At 48.2% G+C, this 22759-nt stretch overlaps 1 long non-coding RNA gene across 1 annotated transcript; it reads right to left on the minus strand.

Annotated features, from left to right (window-relative positions):
- Positions 1-19989: 19989 nt before the first annotated feature.
- On the minus strand, positions 19990-22120 carry LOC311426457. Its single transcript, XR_014686775.1, has 2 exons — positions 21057-22120; positions 19990-21022 (listed from the first exon to the last, which is right to left on the minus strand). It is a non-coding gene; the product is annotated as an uncharacterized lncRNA (long non-coding RNA).
- Positions 22121-22759: the final 639 nt, after the last annotated feature.

The following is a 22759-nucleotide window of genomic DNA, read 5'->3' on the forward strand; positions in this document are numbered from 1 at the left end:
TGCACCATACTAGCTACTATGAAGAAAATTAACTCTATCTCTGATGAAACCAGGGCATTATAAATTCAGAGAATAAACATGTCAGTCCTTCAGTTTGCCTTTTTCCCACTTAGAATTTATAACCACCTGCCTATAATTTCATATTTCCATTTACTTATTTACTTACCTCTAGGACAAAAATCTACCACCAGAGGCATAGACTGAAATGAAGCCATACCCAGTCCAGTCTGTTTAGAGTTATCTGTATAGTTGCTTATAAAAATGTGGCTTTCCGATTAAAGAAAGAAATGTCTTGCTTTGATGAACCTGTCTCTTTAAATGATATGTACATAGAAGGAAATGATTTCTAAAATTTTTTCAGTTATACAAACAGCACCAAGAGCAAAGCACACCCTCCACAGTACTTAATGCACAAATAGAGACAGACAAAAAATGTTAGCATTTGTAAAATCACACAGTTCCTAGGTCAGACAAACTTCCCACTAACTGACTACATATGTAAACAAATAGCTAATCTGCATATACATTTGTTATATGTAGAACAAATTAGTCTCATGTACTTTTTTGCTACTTTGGTTAGTGTGGTGGTTTTACCTTGCTAGGCAGCTGAATTCCACCACAATCACTCTCTCACTCCCCCTCCTCAGAAGACGAGGGGGAGAAGAAAGTAGGCTGGAAAGAAAAAAAAAAAAAAGGCTTAGGGGCTGACAGAAAGAGAGAGAAAAATTACTCTCTACTTCACATCAACGAGTGATGTTTGGGCACATCCTGGGAAGCAGGGCCTCAATAGGCATAGCAGTTGTTTGGGAGGACATATGTCTTCATAATGAGAACCCCTCCTCTCCTTCCCCTTTTTCACCTTTTATTTCTGAGTGTGACATCGTATGCTATGGAATATCGCAGAATCACAGAATCACAGAATTTCTAGGTTGGAAGAGACCTCAAGATCATCGAGTCCAACCTCTGACCTAACGCTAGCAGTCCCCACTAAACCATATCCCTAAGCTCTACATCTAAACGTCTTTTAAAGACCTCCAGGGATGGTGACTGAACCACTTCCCTGGGCAGCCTGTTCCAATGCCTCACAACCCTTTCAGTAAAGAAGTTCTTCCTAACATCTAACCTAAAACTCCCCTGGCGCAACTTAAGCCCATTCCCCCTCGTCCTGTCACCAGGCACGTGGGAGAACAGACCAGCCCCCACCTCGCTACAGCCTCCCTTGAGGTACCTATAGAGAGCGATAAGGTCGCCCCTGAGCCTCCTTTTCTCCAGGCTGAACAAGCCCAGCTCCCTCAGCCGCTCCTCGTAGGACTTGTTCTCCAGGCCCCTCACCAGCTTCGTCGCCCTTCTCTGGACCCGCTCAAGCACCTCGATGTCCTTCTTGTAGCGAGGGGCCCAAAACTGAACACAGTACTCGAGGTGCGGCCTCACCAGAGCTGAGTACAGGGGGACGATCACCTCCCTAGCCCTGCTGGTCACACTGTTCCTGATACAAGCCAGGATGCCGTTGGCCTTCTTGGCCACCTGAGTGCACTGCTGGATCATATTCAGCCGACTATCCACCATCACTCCCAGGTCATTCTCTGCCTGGCAGCTCTCCAACCATTCCTCTCCCAGCCTGTAGCTCTGCTTGGGGTTATTGCGCCCCAGGTGCAGGACCCGGCACTTGGCCTTGTTGAACTTCATGCAGTTGACCTCAGCCCATCGGTGCAGCCTATCCAGATCCTCCTGCAGAGCTTTCCTACCCTCAAGCAGATTGACACATGCACCTAACTTGGTGTCATCTGCAAACTTACTGAGGGTGCACTCGATGCCCTCATCCAGATCATCGATGAAGATATTAAAGAGGACCGGCCCCAGCACCGAGCCCTGGGGGACGCCACTAGTGACTGGCCTCCAACTGGACTTGGCTCCATTCACCACGACTCTTTGGGCCCGGCTATCCAGCCAGTTTCTAACCCAACGAAGCGTGCGCCAGTCCAAGCCAAGAGCAGTCAGTTTCTTGAGGAGAATGCTGTGGGAGATGGTGTCAAAAGCCTTGCTGAAGTCAAGGTAGACCACATCCACAGCCTTTCCCTCGTCCACCCAGCGCGTCACTTTGTCATAGAAGGAGATCAGGTTCGTCAAGCAGGACCTGCCTTTCATAAACCCATGCTGACTGGGCCTGATCGCCTGCTTGCCCTGCAAATGCTGCGTGATGACTCTCAAGAGGATCTGCTCCATGAGCTTCCCTGGCACTGAGGTCAAACTGTCAGGCCTGTAGTTTCCCGGGTCTGCCCTCCGGCCCTTCTTGTAGATGGGCGTCACATTTGCTAGCTGCCAGTCGACTGGGACCTCCCCCGATTGCCAGGAGTGCTGATAAATGATGGAAAGTGGCTTGGCCAGCTCCTCTGCCAGTTCTCTCACTACCCTTGGGTGGATCCCATCCGGCCCCATCGACTTGTGCACATCCAAGTGCCGTAGCAGGTCACCAACCAGTTCTTCATGGATAGTGAGGGCCACATCCTGCTCCCCATCCCCTTCCACCAACTCAGGGTACTGAGTATCCATTGAACAACCGGTATTGCTGCTAAAGACTGAGGCAAAGAAGGCATTGAGCACCTCCGCCTTTTCCTCATCTCTTGTAACTAAGTTTCCCCCCGCATCCAGTAAAGGATGGAGATTCTCCTTAGTCCTCCTTTTTGTGTGGATGTATTTATAGAAACGTTTTTTGTCATCTTTAACGGCAGTAGCCAGATTGAGCTCCAGATGAGCTTTGGCCTTCCTAATTTTGTCCATGCACAGCCACGCTACATCCTTATAGTCCTCCCTAGTGGCCTGCCCACTTTTCCAAAGATTATAAACCCTCTTTTTTCTCCTAAGATCAAGCCACAATTCTCTGTTGAGCCAGGCTGGTCTTCTTCCCTGCCAGCTTGTCTTTGGGCACGTGGGGACAGACCGTTCCTGCGCCATTAAGATTTCCCTCTTGAAGAGCGCCCAGCCTTCCTGGACTCCTCTGCCCTTCAGAACCGCCTCCCAAGGGACTCCACCAACTAGTGTCCTGAGCAGCTCAAAGTCAGCCCTCTGAAAGTCCAATACAGCGGTTTTACTGGTCCCCTTCCTGGCCTCGCCAAGAATAGAGAACTCCACCATTTGGTGGTCACTCTGCCCAAGACAGCTCCCGACAATCACATCCTCCACCAGTCCTTCTCTGTTTGTGAAGGGAAGGTCTAGCGGGGCACCACCCCTGGTAGGTTCACTAACCAGCTGCGTCAGGAAGCTATCTTCCATGCTCTCCAGAAACCTCCTAGACTGCTTTCTCAGGGCTGTGTTGTGCTTCCAGGATATGTCAGGGAAGTTGAAGTCCCCCACGAGTACAAGAGCTGACGATTTTGCAACTTCTGTCAGCTACCTGTAGAATTCCTCATCCGTCTCCTCATCCTGGTTCGGTGGTCTATAGCAGACCCCAACCAGGACACTAGCCTTGTTGTCCCTGCCGATCCTAACCCAAAGGGACTCGACCTTGTCATTCCCAGCCTCGAGTTCTACAACCTCGAAAGACTCTCTAATATAGAGAGCCACACCACCACCCCTTCTGTGCTGCCTGTCCCTTCTAAAGAGCTTATAGCCAGGCATTGCAGCACTCCAGTCATGAGACTGGTCCCACCACGTCTCCGTGATGGCAACCAAGTCGTAGCCTGCCTGCTGCACGATGGCTTCCAGCTCCTCCTGTTTGTTACCCATGCTGCGTGCATTGGTGTAGATGCACTTCAGCTGGGCCATTGCCTTATCCTCCGGCCTTGCCATTGTTCCCCCTGGCACAGCCCCAACAATCCTAGCTTCAGCCCCATCCCCCTTCCTACCTAGTTTAAAGCCCTCTCAATGAGCCCTGCCAGCTCCTGGCCCAGGATCCTTTTTCCCCTAAAAGATAGGGACCCGTCTGTGGCCATCAGGCCAGGTGCTGAGTAAAGTGCCCCATGATCGAAAAACCCAAGATTTCTGCGTTGGCACCAGCCCCGGAGCCACGTGTTTAACAGGTGGGCTTTCCGTGTCCTCTCTGTACCCCTCCCTGCCACCGTAGGGATGGATGAAAACACCACCTGCACTCCCGCTCCATCCACTAACCAACCCAGCCCCCTAAAGTCTCGTTTGATAGCCTTCAGGCTTCTCTCTTCAATGTTGTCACTGCCTGCCTGGACTATCCAAAGAGGATAATAGTCAGAGGGGCGTACCAGGTTGGGAAGCTTTTTGGCAATGTCCCTGACCCTGGCCCCAGGGAGGCAGCAGACTTCCCTACGGGTAGGGTCAGGCCGACAAATAGGGCCCTCTGTTCCCCTAAGAATAGAGTCTCCAACAACAATAACCCTCCTGTCTTTCTTGGTGGAGGCAGTCCTGAGGCGTGGAGTCGACCTCCTCACCCTAGGCATCCTCCTGGGAGCACTTGCTACCTCTTCATCAGCTACTGGTCTGTCGAGCTCCAGGGCCTCAAACCTGTTGTGTAAGGGCACCTGGGAAGGTGGGGCCGGAAGGGGAGGGCGTCGCCTGCGATGTCAAGCAGGGACCTGTTTCCATTCCTCCTCAACTCCCAGATCCCCTCCCTCTGCCCGACGGCTACAGGGCAGGGGGTCCACCCCCATTTGAGGAGTCTTACCTCGGTACCTCTCCTTGAGGCCCTGCAGGGAGTTACTCCAGAAGTCTATCTCTCGCTCACACTCCCTGATGGCCCTCAACCTCTCCACCTCCTCCTTGAGCTCCGCCACCATGCGGACCAGGTCATCCACCTGCTCACACCTCACGCACACAGTTTCTCTGCCTCCCGCCGATGGCAGCAACAGGCTCATACACTCCCTGCATCCGGTGACCTGAATGGAGACATTTTTTAACGTGTAGTCGGTCTGGGTGTGTACCGACTTCCTGGAGAGCGCACCGTGCCTGGTGGAGACCATTATTTCTCCTCGAGAAACTGGCTGCTCTTGGCTTGGACTGGCGCACGCTTCGTTGGGTTAGAAACTGGCTGGATAGCCGGGCCCAAAGAGTCGTGGTAAATGGAGTCAAGTCCAGTTGGAGGCCAGTCACTAGTGGCGTCCCCCAGGGCTCGGTGCTGGGGCCGGTCCTCTTTAATATCTTCATCGATGATCTGGACGAGGGCATCGAGTGCACCCTCAGTAAGTTTGCAGATGACACCAAGTTAGGTGCGTGTGTCGATCTGCTTGAGGGTAGGAAAGCTCTGCAGGAGGATCTGGATAGGCTGCACCGATGGGCTGAGGTCAACTGCATGAAGTTCAACAAGGCCAAGTGCCGGGTCCTGCACCTGGGGCGCAATAACCCCAAGCAGAGCTACAGGCTGGGAGAGGAATGGTTGGAGAGCTGCCAGGCAGAGAAGGACCTGGGAGTGATGGTGGATAGTCGGCTGAATATGAGCTAGCAGTGCGCTCAGGTGGCCAAGAAGGCCAACGGCATCCTGGCTTGTATCAGGAACAGTGTGACCAGCAGGGCTAGGGAGGTGATCGTCCCCCTGTACTCAGCTCTGGTGAGGCCGCACCTCGAGTACTGTGTTCAGTTTTGGGCCCCTCGCTACAAGAAGGACATCGAGGTGCTTGAGCGGGTCCAGAGAAGGGCGACGAAGCTGGTGAGGGGCCTGGAGAACAAGTCCTACGAGGAGCGGCTGAGGGAGCTGGGCTTGTTCAGCCTGGAGAAGAGGAGGCTCAGGGGCGACCTTATTGCTCTCTATAGGTACCTCAAGGGAGGCTGTAGCGAGGTGGGGGTTGGTCTGTTCTCCCAAGTGCCTGGTGACAGGACGAGGGGGAATGGGCTTAAGTTGAGCCAGGGGAGTTTTAGGTTAGATGTTAGGAAGAACTTCTTTACCGAAAGGGTTGTTAGACATTGGAACAGGCTGCCCAGGGAAGTGGTGGAGTCACGATCCCTGGAAGTCTTCAAAAGACGTTTAGATGTAGAGCTTAGGGAAATGGTTTAGTGGGGACTGTTAGCGTTAGGTCAGAGGTTGGACTCGATGATCTTGAGGTCTCTTCCAACCTAGAAAATTCTGTGATTCTGTGATTCTGTGATTATCGCCTAGCTACGGCTGTTGTTAAGGAGGTGTTCGTGTGGGCAGGGGGAGCGCTCTGCCCTTCCTGCGTGCCCTGCCTGCGCGAACTGCCACGCTAACTGCCACGCCACTCCCTTCTGACGCACCACGCCCTGTTTGCCCGCCCTGGTCGCCGCGCTCCCTAGGGGCAGCTTTTGAACAGCTGGGGAGGGGTCGCTGCTGGCTCCGCCTTTGCCTCGTCAGCCTCCCTCACGAGGGCTGCCAGGTCCTGGCGGCTCCCTCAAGTAGGCTCGATATATATATATATCCCTTTATATATATATATATATATATATCCCTTTGGTTGGTCTAGGTCAGTTGCCCTGGCAATGTCCCCTCCCCACTTCTTGCCCACCCCCAGCGACCTGGCTCCCGGGGGGGGATTTGGAGGGAGTCTTGATGCTGTGCCAATATTGCTCAGCAATAGAGCAATCAGTGGTGTAATACCAATGCTCTTCTAGCTTCAGTATCCCTCCCCACCACTGATGGGATAGAGGAAAATACCATCTGTATTCCTACTCCACCAACTAACCACCCCAATCCCCTGAAGTCCCTTTTGATAGCCTTCAGGCTTCTCTCAGCAATTTCATCACTGCCAGCCTGAATTACCACTAAGGTGTAATAATCGGACGGGCAAACAAGGCCAGGAAGTTTTCTGGTAATGTCCTTGACTCAGGCCCCAGGGAGGCAGCAGACTTCCCTATGGGTAGGGTCAGGAAGACATTTGGGGCCCTCTGTTCCCCTCAAAAGGGAGTTGCCTACAACAATTACCCTTCTTTCCTTCTTAGTGGAGGCAGTTGTGAGGCATGGAGTTGACTTCCTTGCCCTAGACAACCTTCTGGGTGGACTTTCCCCCACATACTCATCAACCTGTCCCTCAAGCTCCAGGGCCTCAAACCTATTGTGTAAGGGCGCCTGGGGAGGTGAGGTGCTTAGGGAGGGGGCTTGCCTGTGATGCCGAGCAGGGATCTGTTTCCATTCCTCTCCATCTCTCAGGTCCCCTTCCTCTGCCTGACAGCGACAGTTGTGTTGGGTCTGTCTGGGATGTAGTCACCTTTCCCTGCAGCAGCCCACACAGTGCTGTGCTCTGCACTCGTAGCTGGAACAGCACTGATATCACTCCAGTGTCTATTGCTGCATAGTGCTGGCACAGCATCAGGACTCCTTCCAAGTCCCCTAGAGCCAGCAGGCTGGGGGTGGGCAAGTGATGGGGAGGGGACATTGCCAGGGCAGCTGATCTAAACCAATCAAAGGGATATTCCATAACACCTGATGTCACACTCAGCAATCAAAAGGGGGGCTCTCGTGGGGGAGGGACTGTTCCTCCTGAACAACCACTATGTGTTTTGAGGCCCGGCTTCCCAGGACGTGGCCGAACATCGCTCGTTGATGGGAAGTAGAGAATAATTTTTTCCCCTTCTCTCTGTGCTTCTGCGCAGATTTATTGTTTCTTTTGTTTCTTTTCTCCCTGTTCCCTTTCCCTTTAATTAAACCTTTCTCATCTCAAACCTCGAGTTCTCTGTGTTGTATTTTCTTCCCCTTCCTCTTTGAGGAGAGGGGGAGTGAGAGAGCGGTTGTGGTGGAGCTCGGCTGCCCACCTGAGTAAAACCACCACGGGGGGGACATCACTATTCAGGGTGTATCACCCCGGTGCCTTTTTCTCGGGCACGGCAGGGAGTTGCTCCACCAGTCTAACTCCTGCTCACCCTCCCTGATGGTCCATGATCACTCCACCTCCTCCTTGAGCTCTGCCACCAGGCTGATCAGATTCTCCACCTGTTCACACCTCATGCAGGCAGTATTTCTGTCACCCTCCAGTGGTAGCAACAGGCTCAGGCACTCCCTGCAGCCAGAGACCTGAACAGCCGCATCTTTGGGCAGGCACTTGGTCTGGGTTGCCACATTTTTTTTGACAAGCACTTTCCACTTGGTGAAGACCATGGCTGTACTTGTTGTCCGGGAAGCAGCCGATAGGTGAGCCAATCTCCTGAGTGGGGAGGGATACTCCAACATGGGGTCCCTCCCACAGGATGCAGTCCTTCCCGAACTGATCCTGTGTGAGCTTCCCACAGGCAGCAGCTCTTCAAGAACTGCTCCAGATATGGGTCTGTACCACGGGGCCCATCTCTCAGGAGCAAACTGCTCCAACCTGGGTCCCCCACGGGCAGCAGCTCCCTCCAGATCATCTGCTGCTGTGTGGGCTCCTCTACAGGCTACAGGTCTTGCCCAGAGTCTGCTTTGTTGGGGGCTTTCCATAGGCCACAGCCTCCTTCAGGGCAGATCCACCTGTTCCACTGTAGGGTCCTCCACAGGCTGCAGGGGGACAGCCTGTTCCACCATGATCCTCACCACAGGCCACAAGGGAACTTCTGCTCTGGCGCCTAGAGCACCTCCTTCCCCTCCTTCTTCACTGACCTTGGTGTTTGCAGGGCTGTTTCTCACTCATCATTCTCACAGATGCTGTTGAGCAACAATATTTTTTTTTTTCTTAAATCTACTTTTGCAGAAGCACAAGCAACATCACTTATTGATTGGCTCTGGGCAGCAGCAGGTCAGTTTTCCAGCTCTGAAACTGGTTTATCTAAGATGGGCCAGCTTCTGGATTCTTCTCACAGAGGCCATCCCTGCAGCCCCCTGCTACCAAACCCTTGCCACATAAACTGAATACACTTGTTTCTAGCCTAACTTTACAATTCTATAAAATAATAAGCACTATTATTTTATAACCTTCTGGCTAGATACACGGCAAATATAGCTGTTTCCCACAAAGATATAACACCAACATGGCATGTACAGACTTTTGCAAATAGACAGAAGTAGATCTAATTCTAGGTGGGAACCAAAACCCATATCAGAGGAATACAACTTCAAAGGTCTATCCTGTAAATAAACACAGTGCAGAAAGAAGCAGTCTCAAAACTTAATGGCTATTAAAGGAGGGCTCTAAGGGTCCAAAGTTTTTCTATTATTATTATTTTTGCCTGAATGCGAGGTTTTATGTGAAATGATATGTTAACAAAAACTGTGCAGAATTGCACAGCAAGCAGACCTGAGTAGTGGTGCTAGGGAGAAGAGTGGAGCCTTAATCTCTTTCAAGTTTACATCTGGCAAGAGCAGTTGGAACAGTTTTCAGAGCTGGTGTGGAAGGCTAACTTTATAAAGTGAACGATCTCATTACTTCTCTCCCTGTTCCCTAACCAGAATAATTAATATCCAAATGTTCCCTAAGATTTATTTCCTACCCAGCTAGCTGACAGACACTGCTGAGATTTGATTTCACAGATGGCGAGAGCAGATGGCTACCTTTGCTAACAGAATACTGCATGAAGGCCTACAAACCATCCAGCTTTGTCTCAATAAGCTTCAACATATGATTTATAAAGTGAACATAATAGAAGAAATCCATGACACCTTTACTAGAAATCACATTACAACACCGCTTAAAACACTAGGAGAATTGCTGAAGCAGTCATTGTGTATTTGTGCTGATTTTCAAATCTTCTTATAAGAAAAAAGGCATTGCATGGGAAATCATTTGTCTTCTCCTGGCTATTACTTCCTCTCATTTAAATTTATTGAACTAATTAAACTTGAGAGACATCCAATATCCAGCTTTCAATATCCTAGCAAACATTAATGTGTTACAATTTATACTGATTGGATGTTTAATTGTATGGGACTTATTGCAGGGAAAAAAAATAATCCCTTTGCTAAGCTTCGAAACCTGCAAGTAAATGATAAAACTACTATATATATATATATATATCATTTTTTTTAAAGAAAAAGGGTGAGGAGGGAAAGAAAGAGAAGCATTGTTCCAGGAAAAAGAAAGGTCATCAAAAGATAATACGTACGTATCCAGCACAGAAGATAAGCTGTGCTGAGATGATAAATTGCAAGTCAAACTTCTTTATGAGAAACCCATACAGTTTTATACCCAGAGAAGTGTATGCCCGTCCAAGCCTTGAGCAGCCAGTTTCTCTTGGAGAATGCTGTGGGAAACAGTTTCAAAAGCTTTACAAAAGTCTAAGTAGACAACATCCACAGCCTTTCCCTCATCCAACAAGTGAGTGACCTTGTCATAGAAGGAGATTAGGTTCATCAAGCAGGACCTGTGTTTGATAAACCCATACTGACTGGGTCTGATCACTTGGTTGTCCTGTAAGTGCCACATGACAGCACTCAAGATAATCTGCTCCATGAGCTTCCCTGTCACCGAAGTCAGAATGACAGGCTTGTAGTTCCCCAAGTCCTCCTTCTGGCCTTTCTTGTAGATGAGTGTCACATTTGCTAGCCTCCAGTCGACTGGAACCTCCCCTGATAGCCAGGACTTCTGATAAATGATGGAAAGCGGCTTGGTGAGCACTTCCGCCAGCTCCTTCATTACCCTTGGGTGGATCCCATTCAGCTCCATAGGCTTGTGTATGTCTAAGTGGTGTAGCAGGTCACTAACCATTTCCTCATGGATCATTAGGGCTTCATTCTCCTCCCCATTCCTATCTACCAGCTAGATAGTACTACTACTGTAGTACATGTGTACAAAACAAGCGATGCACGATGCAATTGCTCACCACTCACTGACCGATGCCCAGTCCAGCTCCGAGCAGTGGTCCCCCCACCCCGGCCAGCCATGCCATATTATTTGTTCAGCATGTTATCATATGGTATGGAATACCACTTTGGCCAGTTTGGGTCAGCTGTCCTGGTTCTGTCCCCTCTCAGCTCCTGCTGCACGCCCAGCCTGCCCACTGGCAGGACAGAGCGAGAAACTGAAAAGTCCTTGGCTTAGTGTAAGCACTGTTTCACAACAACTAAAACATCGATGTGTTATCAGCATCATTCTCATCCTAAATCCAAAACACAGCAACATACCAGCTACCGGGAAGAAGATTAACTATCCTAGCTGAAACCAGGACAATATCCACACCTTATTCCATACCATTTATGTCATGCTTGAGTCACACACTTTCCAATACATTCCAATTAATTGCCATTTTTCATTTATGTATATAAAATAACCACTGAGTTTGATTAGTCTGTGACTGACTTTGGGCTGCATCTGTCACAATCTGGCCACTTGCCAAGGCAATTGACTCCGGGGCAGAGGTGTGCTGTAGCAGAGCTGTGGATTGAGGTGTGCAAGGGGCTTTTCTGCACTGAGGCAACTCGAGGCAGCTATGGGAGCCGGCAGCCCTCGCAAGAGCAGCTTGTGAGGCTTGGGTGAGTCCAGGAGCAGCAACGTGTCCCCACCCCCATACAAAGGCAGTCCTTGGGGCTGGCAGGACCCAGTGAGCCCCACACTTGCCAAAAAAAAGAGGTGGGGACCCAAACTGAGCTACCGAAAAAGCACACAGCTGTCAAGATGTCAGGCTGCAGGGAGTGCCAAAGCTTCACACCACCTTTTTTCTCCCAAGCACCAAGTGATTAAAATAGGTAAAATGGCCTCAAGTTGCGCCAGGGGAGGTTTAGGTATTAGGAGTCGATCGGCTCTGGGGCAGATGTTCTGCAACGGAGCGAGGACCACGGCTTGCAGAGGTTTCTCTTCATCAAGGCCCATTCGAGGCAGTTGAGGGAGCCACCAGGACCCAGCAGCCTTTACAAGGGAGTCTGACGAGGTGTGGGTGTAGCCAGAAACGGCAGCAGTGGGACATTTAAATCAGGCATCACTGCCATTTTACAGTCACTCACCAAGGCGATTGATTGTCTCTGGGGCAGAAGCGTTCTGCAGCGGAGCAAGGGATCGCAGCATGCAGGGGTTTCTCTTCATCGAGGCACACTTCAAGGTATCCGAGGGAGCCACCAAGAGCCAGCAGCTGTCCCAAGGGTGGTTGGCAAGGCATGGGTGGAGCCAGAAGGGCCCCCCCTCTTCTGTCATACAAAGGCAGCCCCTAGGGAGCACAAGCAACCAGGAGCACTGTGAACTGAGTGTGGCTCTTCAGTTTGCGCGGGCAGGGTGCAGCAGCAAGCTCCAGTGAGAGACCAGTCATGGCAAACAGGCTGAAGAAGGCTACAACCACACTTACCAAAAAGGAGGTGGGGACCCAAACTGAGCTTCCGAAAAAGCATGCAGCCATCCAGATGCCAGGCTGCAGGGAGTGCCAAAGCTTCACACCACTTTTGGGCAGCTGCAGAGATAGCAACTGCATGAGATGTGAGTAGGTGGAAGATCTGCTCAGCATGGTAGCTGAGCTACGAGAAGAGGTAGAAAAACTGGGGGGCATCTGGGTTTCAGAGAGGGAGATAGACTGATGGTGCCAAGCTTTGACCTCTGTTAAACAAGAACAGCACCAGGAATTCCCCAACAAGAAGGGAATGCCGTATCCATCCCCCAGCAGACACAAGGCATAAGCTGCAAGGTTGTGTATGAAAGGAGTCCAGTCCAGGCTTGAGGTGGCAGGACAAATCTGCCTTCACCCATCTCACCCTATCAGGTAGCCCTGAGCAACAGGTATGAGGCCCTGGAGGCTGAAAGACAATCGACGGATGGAGAAGGCAACGATCCCTTTCCACCAAAGCTATTGCCAGGGTTGGAAAGGCCAACCCCCTGTATCATGACCACCAGAAGGAGGAAAAAAAGGTGGGTTTTAGTTGTGTGTCATTCCACAACAAGAGGAACAGAGGGTCCAATATGTAGAAAGTATCCTCCTCTAAGGGAAGTCTGCTGCCTTCCCAGGGCCAGGGTTTAGGACCTCACCAGGAGACTTCCCAGCTTGATTCAACCCTTCAGACTACTACCCATTGCTGGTCCTACATCTGGGGGGAGAAGAAGTAGCAATGTGTAGCCTGAGAGAAATCAAAAGGGACTTCAAGGAATTGGGATGGATGATCAGGAACTCAGGTGCGCAAGTCATCTTTTTCATTCTCCCCAGTACTGACAGCAATAGGAACAGAAGGATAGCATCCATTAACACGTGGCTCCATGGCTGGTGTCATTGCCAAAATTTCGGGTTCTTTGGTAAAAAGAAGCCTTATGGCACCGGATGTGGTGGTTTTACCGTGCTAGGCAGCTAAACCCCACAACCGCTCTCTCACTCCCCCTCCTTAGATGAGGAGGGGAAGAAGTAAAGTAAAGAAGAACTCACAGGTTGAGATAAGGATAATTTAATTAAAGGGAAATAACAATAATAATAATAATTAAGGAAAGATTATTATGAACTAAACAATTTAACTAAAGGAAAAAAAAAGGGGAAAGGGGAAAACGGAGGAAAACAAACAAACAAAACAAATTAACACTATGTGGAAGTGCAGAGGAAAGAAATTACTCTCTACTTCCCACAAATGAGTGATGCTTGACCACATCCTTGAAGCAGGGCCTCAACGCACTTAGCCAGTGTTCGGGAGGAGGACCGACGTTTTCATGAGAGCCCACCCCTCCCCTCTTCTTCCTGTTTCCACCTTTTATTGCTGAATGTGACGACATATAGTATGGAATATCCCTTTGGTTGGTTTAGGTTAGCTGCCCTGGTGATGTTTCTCTTCTCACATTTTTGCCCACCCCCTAGGAGGGTTAGAGAGAGTCCTGAAGCTGTGCCAGCACTGCTCAGCAGTAGACACAACACTGGTGTGATAATACTGCTGTTCCAACTACAAGTGCAGAGTACAGCACTGTATGGGCTGCTGCAGGGAAAGTTAACATTCCAGCCGGACCCGGTACACCGGGCTTGCTGGAATCATATGGGATTCATCTTTCCCAAAGAGGGAAGAGGGTCCTTGGTCATGACCTGGGATGGGGGAGGGGGATATTATCAGGGATTCTGGTGATAAGGTATGGGATGGCATGCCATCCCACTCATGCCAGCTGAACACCACAGCTGGCAAAGGATGCCCAGAGACTAGAGAAGGAACAGAGCTTAACAGGAGAGCTACCGTAGACAGAATCACAGAATCACAGAATTTCTAGGTTGGAAGAGACCTCAAGATCATCGAGTCCAACCTCTGACCTAATGCTAGCAGTCCCCACTAAACCATATCCCTAAGCTCTACATCTAAACGTCTTTTGAAGACCTCCAGGGATGGTGACTCCACCACTTCCCTGGGCAGCCTGTTCCAATGCCTCACAACCCTTTCAGTAAAGAAGTTCTTCCTAACATCTAACCTAAAACTCCCCTGGCTCAACTTAAGCCCATTCCCCCTCGTCCTGTCACCAGGCACGTGGGAGAACAGACCAGCCCCCACCTCGCTACAGCCTCCCTTGAGGTACCTATAGAGAGCGATAAGGTCGCCCCTGAGCCTCCTTTTCTCCAGGCTGAACAAGCCCAGCTCCCTCAGCCGCTCCTCGTAGGACTTGTTCTCCAGGCCCCTCACCAGCTTCGTCGCCCTTCTCTGGACCCGCTCAAGCACCTCGATGTCCTTCTTGTAGCGAGGGGCCCAAAACTGAACACAGTACTCGAGGTGCGGCCTCACCAGAGCTGAGTACAGGGGGACGATCACCTCCCTAGCCCTGCTGGTCACACTGTTCCTGATACAAGCCAGGATGCCGTTGGCCTTCTTGGCCACCTGAGCACACTGCTGGCTCATATTCAGCCGACTATCCACCATCACTCCCAGGTCATTCTCTGCCTGGCAGCTCTCCAACCACTCATCTCCCAGCCTGTAGCTCTGCTTGGGGTTATTGCGCCCCAGGTGCAGGACCCGGCACTTGGCCTTGTTGAACTTCATGCAGTTGACCTCAGCCCATCGGTGCAGCCTATCCAGATCCTCCTGCAGAGCTTTCCTACCCTCAAGCAGATCGACACACGCACCTAACTTGGTGTCATCTGCAAACTTACTGAGGGTGCACTCGATGCCCTCATCCAGATCATCGATGAAGATATTAAAGAGGACCGGCCCCAGCACCGAGCCCTGGGGGACGCCACTAGTGACTGGCCTCCAACTGGACTTGGCTCCATTCACCACGACTCTTTGGGCCCGGCTATCCAGCCAGTTTCTAACCCAACGAAGCGTGCGCCAGTCCAAGCCACGAGCAGCCAGTTTCTTGAGGAGAATGCTGTGGGAGACGGTGTCAAAAGCCTTGCTGAAGTCAAGGTAGACCACATCCACAGCCTTTCCCTCATCCACCCAGCGATTCACTTTGTCATAGAAGGAGATCAGGTTCGTCAAGCAGGACCTGCCTTTCATAAACCCATGCTGACTGGGCCTGATCGCCTGCTTGCCCTGCAAATGCTGCGTGATGACTCTCAGGAGGATCTGCTCCATGAGCTTCCCTGGCACTGAGGTCAAACTGACAGGCCTGTAACACATGGATGAGTTACGGTTGCCCCATCTAGAAAGGCAGATGCATTGGGAGACCAACTCTAATGCCTCTATGTAAATGCATGCAGCATGAGGAATAAACAAGTGGAACTGGAGCTTTATGTGCGGTTGCAGGGCTATGATCTCATCACAGTTATTGAGACATGGTGGGACAGATCTCATGACTCGAATGTGGCCATGGACGGCTTTGTGCTTTTTAGGAAGGACAGGCCAGAAAGATGAGGTAGTGGAGTTGCTCTTTCTATAAGTGAGCAACTGGAATGTATGGAGCTCTGCCTGGGGGGAATGAAATGCAAATCGAGAGCCCAGGGGTGAGGATTAAAGGACAGGCCAACAGGGGTGACATTGTGGAGGGTGTTTACTACAGGCCACTGGATCAGGAAGAGGAAGTGGATGAGGCCTTCTACAGGCAGCTGCAAGTTGCCTCACGTTTGCAGGCCCTGGTTCTTATAGTGGGCCTTAACCACCCTATCCATAGAAAGAGATGAGGTTGGACAAGCACGACCTGCCTTTCGTGAACCCCTACTAGCTGGGCCTGAACCCTTGGACGCCATGCAAGTGTTGTGTGATCTCACCCAAGATAATTTGCTTCATAACTTTCCCAGGAACTGAGGTCAGGCTGACAGGCCTGTCGTTCCGTGGATTCTCCTTATGGCCCTTCTTGTAGATGGGAGTCACATTGGCAAGCCTCCAATCCTCTGGGACCTCTCCAGATAACCAGAACTGTTGTCACCGGGAGTGACTCCCAAGGGACCCCTGCAACAAGTGACCTGAATAGGTCAAAGTCCACCCTCTGGAAGTTCAAGACAGCAGTTTTCCTAGTTACCCTTCTGACGTCACCAAGGATAGAAAACTCTACAATTTCATGGTCACTCTGCCCAAGACAGTCCCCAACTTTCACATCTCCCACTAGTCCTTCTCTGTTAGTGAAGAGCAGTTCTAGTGGGGCACCTCCCCTGGTAGGCTCTTGAACCAGCTGTGTCAGGAAGCTATCTTCCACACACTCCAGGAACCTCCTAGACTGCTTCCTCTGTGCAGTATTATACTTCCAGCATATATCAGGGAAGCTGAAGACTCCCATAAGAATGAGTGCTGGTGATCGTGCAACTTTTGCAAGCTGCTCATAGAATGCCTCATCCATCTCTTCATCCTGATTAGGCGGTCTATAACAGACCCCCACCAAGATGTCACCCCTACAGGCCTTCCCCCGATCCTTATCCATAGACACTCAACTTCAACATCATTCCCAACCCGAAGCTCTTCAACATCAAAACACTCTTTAATATAAAGAGCTACACCACCACCCTTCCTATCTTGTCTATCCTTTCTGAAGAACTTGTAGCCATCCATCGCAGTATTCCTGTTGTAAGACTGATCCCACTATGTTTCAGTTATAGCAACTAAGTCGTAGTTAGCCTGTCTCACAATTGCTTCTAGCTCCTCTTTTTTGTTGCCCGTGCTGTGTGCATCGGTGTAGATGCACTTCAGATGAAACATCTGCCTCATCCCCAGCTTCAGCATTGTTCCCCTAGGCACTTCTCTGGTGAGCCCTGTTTTACTCCCTTCCCCCGTCATAGCTAGTTTAAAGTTCTTCCTGCAGATGAAATAAAGCTGGTCTCCTCCTATACTGTGGCAAAACCTGTGTTCACAGTAGCGGATGGCTTGCACAGCACCTTGTCCAGACTGCTTGTGCAAGTGGGTAATTCAGTAAAGATCGCTGTTACTTTGCCTTTCACTACTATAACTTTGCTGCATAGGAAGCTACAGACATAGGGATGCAATGCTGAGTTGGAGAATTTAAATGTTCAAAGGACATGAAATTAAATTTGGTTTCTTGTGAAAGCTCTGTAGACTAAATATACATTTTGCTTCAAAAAAAATAAAAAAATCCTTTCCTTTGGCATGTATGGTGTAGAGCCAAAATAGACTACAAGTTTATACAACCTGACTTGACCAACTGTAGCATTGGTGGCAGAGGTAACTGTGTTGGTTCATATACCAAAAAATATGCAGCCTACTGAGTGCTTTGCAGAAATAAAGTGCGTTTGTGCATGCAGGAAGATCAAAAAGCTAATGCAGCTTGTTTCTAGCATTACCAGCCAAGCTCTCCAAAATGGTCTCGGGAGCTAAAGAAAATAAAGTCTACCAAGGCACAGGCACTCCCTCCCCTTGACCAGGTAGCATCTGTCAGGTTGGAAGAGTTCCTGCTTCTGGTTTGTGTGAACAATTTCATCTGTAGACTTATGACACTGATTTGAATTAAAATATATAAAGAAATACATACTTATTTGTGCATGCTTGCCACCCATAGGGCCAACTGCATCCTGGGCTGCATCCAAAGACGATCAGAGGGCTGGAGCACCTCTCCTATGAAGAAAGGCTGAGAGAGCTGGGAATGTTCAGCCTGGAGAAGAGAAGGCTCCAGAGTGACCTTATTGCAGCTTTTCAATACTTAAAGGGGGCTTATAAAAAAGATGGAGAACAATTTTTTACTCAGGCAGACAATGACAGGACAAGGGGGAATGGTTTTAAACTAAAAGAGGGGAGATTTAGATTAGACATTAGGAGGAAATTTTTCACTCAGAGGATGGTGAGGCACTTGAACAGGTTGCCCAGAGAGGTTGCATATGCCCCATCCCTAGAGGTGTTTAATACCAGGTTGGATGAGGCCCTGGGCAACCCCCATGGCAGGGAGGCTGGAACTAAATGATCTTTGAGGTCCTTTCCAACCCAAGCCATTCGACGATTCTATAATTCTATGATTTGCAAATTTAAATTGTAGTGCTGTAGGTGCATTTGTAATAAATGCACTTATTGCTCATTTGGTTTATTTCATCTGTACGCATTACAGTCATACAATTGAAACATTATGTATATTTTCAGATACAATCATAAAATATATTCGGTGCTTTATTTTAATGCATGTATCTAAATTCACATATATAATATTTAATTCTTGTTATCTCATTTATCTCATATCTCATTATAAATAATTATGCCATATTCATTCTTTTGATGGAATTGTCTTAGATTCACCCCTGAAGACCTTTGAGTAGCATCATTTTGATAAATGAAATATCTTCGATAGCAATAAACTAGCTAAAAACTCACTTGTCAATTTCTTCTCAGATAAACAAAAAACCCCAAGCTAATTTCTAAGTCAGTCCTATATTTGGCTGAATACAAGACTAGAGAAGTTCGTTGTAGAGGGCAGTCTTCAATTTTTAATGGGAAGTCAGAAGCACATAAAAATAGCTTTATGAATGGATTTCTTATTTAACTCTAGTTTTTCCTAATAGAGCTATATATTATGGTGTAGATTTCTTCTCTATAAAGCTGAACAGAAAAGCAGATTCTTTTTTCAGGTCTGTCAGTCACAACAGATTTATTCAAAATTATTTGCCACACGGATTCCCCAAAATGTATTAGATACAATAGAAATAATGTATCATTTTCAAAGAGCACAGATTTCTGATAGGTGTTCCCAGCATTATGGTACTACAGAGTTGAAATAATAAAGACAATCCTTTCCCCTCCAAAGTTATGAAATTATAAAATAACCTTTTTTTTCTTTTCTAAGAGTATGAAACCATGCCTAATGATCTTGGAGACACCACAAATAATAGCAATCAAATCACTTCTGCGGATGTTTCCAACAAAGAGAATGAAGTTAGCATCACTGTAAGTATATACATTGTTTCCAGTATACTCTTTTTGACTATACAACTGAAATTGTGAAGATTGTAATGAGACCCTAAGCTACCAGAACACCAGATCTATTACTGTGAGGTGATCAAAATCAATTAAAAAAGGGGGGAAAAAATCAATGCACACCCCTTCTTCCCTCACCCAATTTTTTGAAAGAGTGGATCACTTTTCATTCCAAGTAAAATTGCTAATTTGTTTCATGCTTTTCTGAACAATTAATTTCTTAGCTCAAGACTTTGCTTCTAATAGACATTTAGACATTGGAACGGGCTGCCCAGGGAAGTGGTGGACTCACCATCCCTGGAAGTCTTTAAAAGACGTTTAGATGTAGAGCTTAGGGATATGGTTTAGTGGGGACTGTTAGTGTTAGGCCAGAGGTTGGACTCGATGATCTTGAGGTCTCTTCCAACCTAGAAATTCTGTGATTCTGTGTGATTCTGTAATTTTAGCCAAGGAGAGCAACTCTTTATTTACAAAATTGTTGCGAAGCACGGCCGAAAGCACGACAGACACCAGTTGAGTCAGATCATGCTGCTCCCTTTTATTGCCCGAATAGCCTAACTTTTATAGTGAACTTGACAGGGGCGGACAGTGTTTCACACAAGATTATTGGTCAAAAGTACTCAGACAAACAATTATAAGAAAACAACCCCACCTGCAAGAAAAGACCCCCCTTTTGATTAGAAGTTAGGAAAACAACCCCCCTTGTGATTAGCGGTCACGTAGACCTAGTCCTTGAGGCCAGCTGCTGGTAACAATATTTTCTGAGTTCCTTAATTGGGCGATGTGGGAGTCATTGCCGTGGGAGCTTCTCACAGTTACTCTGGCAGCTTGGTTTGCTCAGCTACAGCAGGCCCTGAGATTTCTAAGGCCTACCCCTGGTTGCTTAAAGCAAGCTCAAATGGAACAATTGTTCCACGGGCACATGTCCACGTCCTGTATGCCAATTCCCAACAATTCCCCCATTTTCTTTTTGTACAAGCAGTACTTGGTTTTACATCAGATGTCAAATACATAACATAACACAACTATACAACTTAACCCTAATAACACTACAATTACTGTAAGCACTTAATGGTAACACAATTTAATAGTAAGTAACACAACTTAACAGTAACACACTTAAACCTAATCACTTGATGGTGATCGAAGGCTGTTCTTGACAGTCCTTGAGGTGTCACAGCCCACGTCATTGTCAGAATAATTATCAGGAACCTCCTCCTGGTCGTCTTCGGCGTGTGCAGATTCTAAAGCTGCTTCAGTCCGCTTTGCAGTGATCCACTGGGTACCTGTTTCCGGCACCACTTCAAAATCTCTATAACATTTTTGCAAGTAACCCTTTAACCACATTTATCACAATACTACGTGTAATGATGATTGACACCACAGCGAACAGAATCTTTAATCCCCCTTTGACTAATCCCAGTAACCATCTATGAATTGTTTCAAACAAATCAGTGAACCATTGATTGAAAGGATTGATACCATATTGAATCTTTCTCATGTGCTCTTTCAGGAAAGTAATGGATTTGTGAATTGACTCATTATGATCAAAACAGTACATTCCCTTAAATTTCTCCAAGTGGCTATTTCAAACAATGACTCCGTACTAGTGAAACTTGATTTTGCTCAACCGATCGCAACTAGCCCTGCTAGTTGCTTACAATTGACTCCCCGTTTTTCTAACAGCGCTGTAATAAATCCATTTCCTCTGATTTTTGCCAGCACCAATTTCCTATGCTTTTAGCCTGCCCTATGGTTATATCCCGGGATCCTGCACTGTGGCAACAATAACCTGTACTAAGGCTATATTCCGGAATCCTGCACTATGGCAACAATAACCTGAATTATGGCTATATTCTGGAATCCTGCACTATGGCAACGATAACCTGTACTATGGCTATATCCCGGGATCCTGCACTGTGGCAACAATAACCTGTACCATGGTTATATTCCGGAATCCTGCACTATGGCAATAACCTGCACTAAGGCAATAACCTGCACTGTGGCAAACCTGCACTATGGCAATAACCTGCACTGTGGCAAACCTGCACTATGGCAAACCTGCACTATGGCAAAAGCGCTCTCTCACTCACACAGTACACAGCACAATCACACATACAGAGCACAATCGCACACCCAGAGGCCTCTGGCACATCTCACTCTCAATCATACCACAACCTCAATCATACCACAAGAATATAATTTAGAATGATAAGCAAACAAATATTGTCTCTCATTGTGTTCCTCGTGAAATGACTTGCAACACTTTGTTTTAGAACCTTACCCTTGCACGAATACTTTCAACACAAAATACCTGGACATTTAAGAATAACACACACAATTATTAACACTCCAGTTAGTATTCCTCCAGCAGCTGAAAACATACTGTTTGTCTGCAGCTTCAGGAGATCTTTGTCTGCTCCTGTGGTGAGCAGCTGAGAGTGGAGTCCCCTCCGAGCAAGACGCTCAGGGTGCACCTAGGGGCGTCCACGCCGCAGCCGATCCCCACAGCCGAGCAGAGTGTCTCCTCAAGTATCTCTGTCGTGGCATAGGCTTGCTTCTCGGCCCAGAATACCAATTTTTCTAAGTTGTTACGTGCGGCCGGAGGTACCACTCCAGGCACTAAAATTGCCACTGCCGCTCTAGCTGCAACCCCATACAATTCAACATTATCATTGCAATCCAGTGCAAGCAATGCCCATTTATGTCTGGTGATCTCACGCAACTGTAACAAGCTAGGAGCAAATACAATGAGTTTATCTAAGTAACATGGACATCTGATAGCATTTGCAAGGATACCTTGCCAGGCCCTATCCCCACAAATCAGAAAAACATCAGGAGGTAAGGTCAAAGCTGTACAATTGTTCCAAACACTGTAGTTGTTACCCCTTGTCTCCATGCTATAAACCCCTAAACCCTGCTTAGCAGCGTCATTGTAATCACAGGTGTTATTTGTATTTTTGTACCCGTATGGCCCTTTCCAGGTTCCTGTAGCAGGATTCATCTGATAGCCATGGCTACATTCACATTTGTAGCCACCTTTCAGGTTGATACAGATTTGACTACAGATACCAGGGTTTTGGCATTCATCAATATCTCTACAGTTTCTCTTGTCTACAAGCTCAAACCCAGCTGGACAGTCACATTCATTTATGATGCATTCCTTCAGGGGCTCATCACCCCAGTCCTTGCAGTCTCTCTGCTGGTTACACACTTTATTGATATCTATGCATTCTCCACTTCTGCACTGAATTTGCCAGGTCCAGAGCACTGAATAACATTGTTACAGTTTGCTTCATCAGTGCCATCCAGACAGTCTCTCACACCACTGCACTGCCTACTCCCATGGACACAGTTCCCATCTTCACATCTGAACTGGTCTGGCCTGCAGGTCTGAGAAGGGCAGTTAATTTCATCACTTCCATCCTTGTAATCAGGATCTCTGTCACAGTCTTTTTCACCATCACATTTCCAGGACACTGGGATACACCGGGTTGACTGAGGACCACAGCTGATTTCATTTACCCAGCATGCTCTCATATGACACAGCTCAGCACTTTCGTCAGACCCATCTTCACAGTCCGGATCCCCATCACACTGCCATCTGTTTGGCACACACTGACCACTGTTGCACACAAAGTCAGATTCAGCACACGTCTTCTTCACACAAGCACTCTCATCACTGCCATCTGAGCAGTCTTCACATTTTACTCTAACACTGTCGGCAGCAGT

This window comes from Aythya ferina, assembly GCF_964211825.1.
Source record: "Aythya ferina genome assembly, chromosome: W".
In the NCBI taxonomy this organism is placed as follows: Eukaryota; Metazoa; Chordata; class Aves; order Anseriformes; family Anatidae; genus Aythya; species Aythya ferina.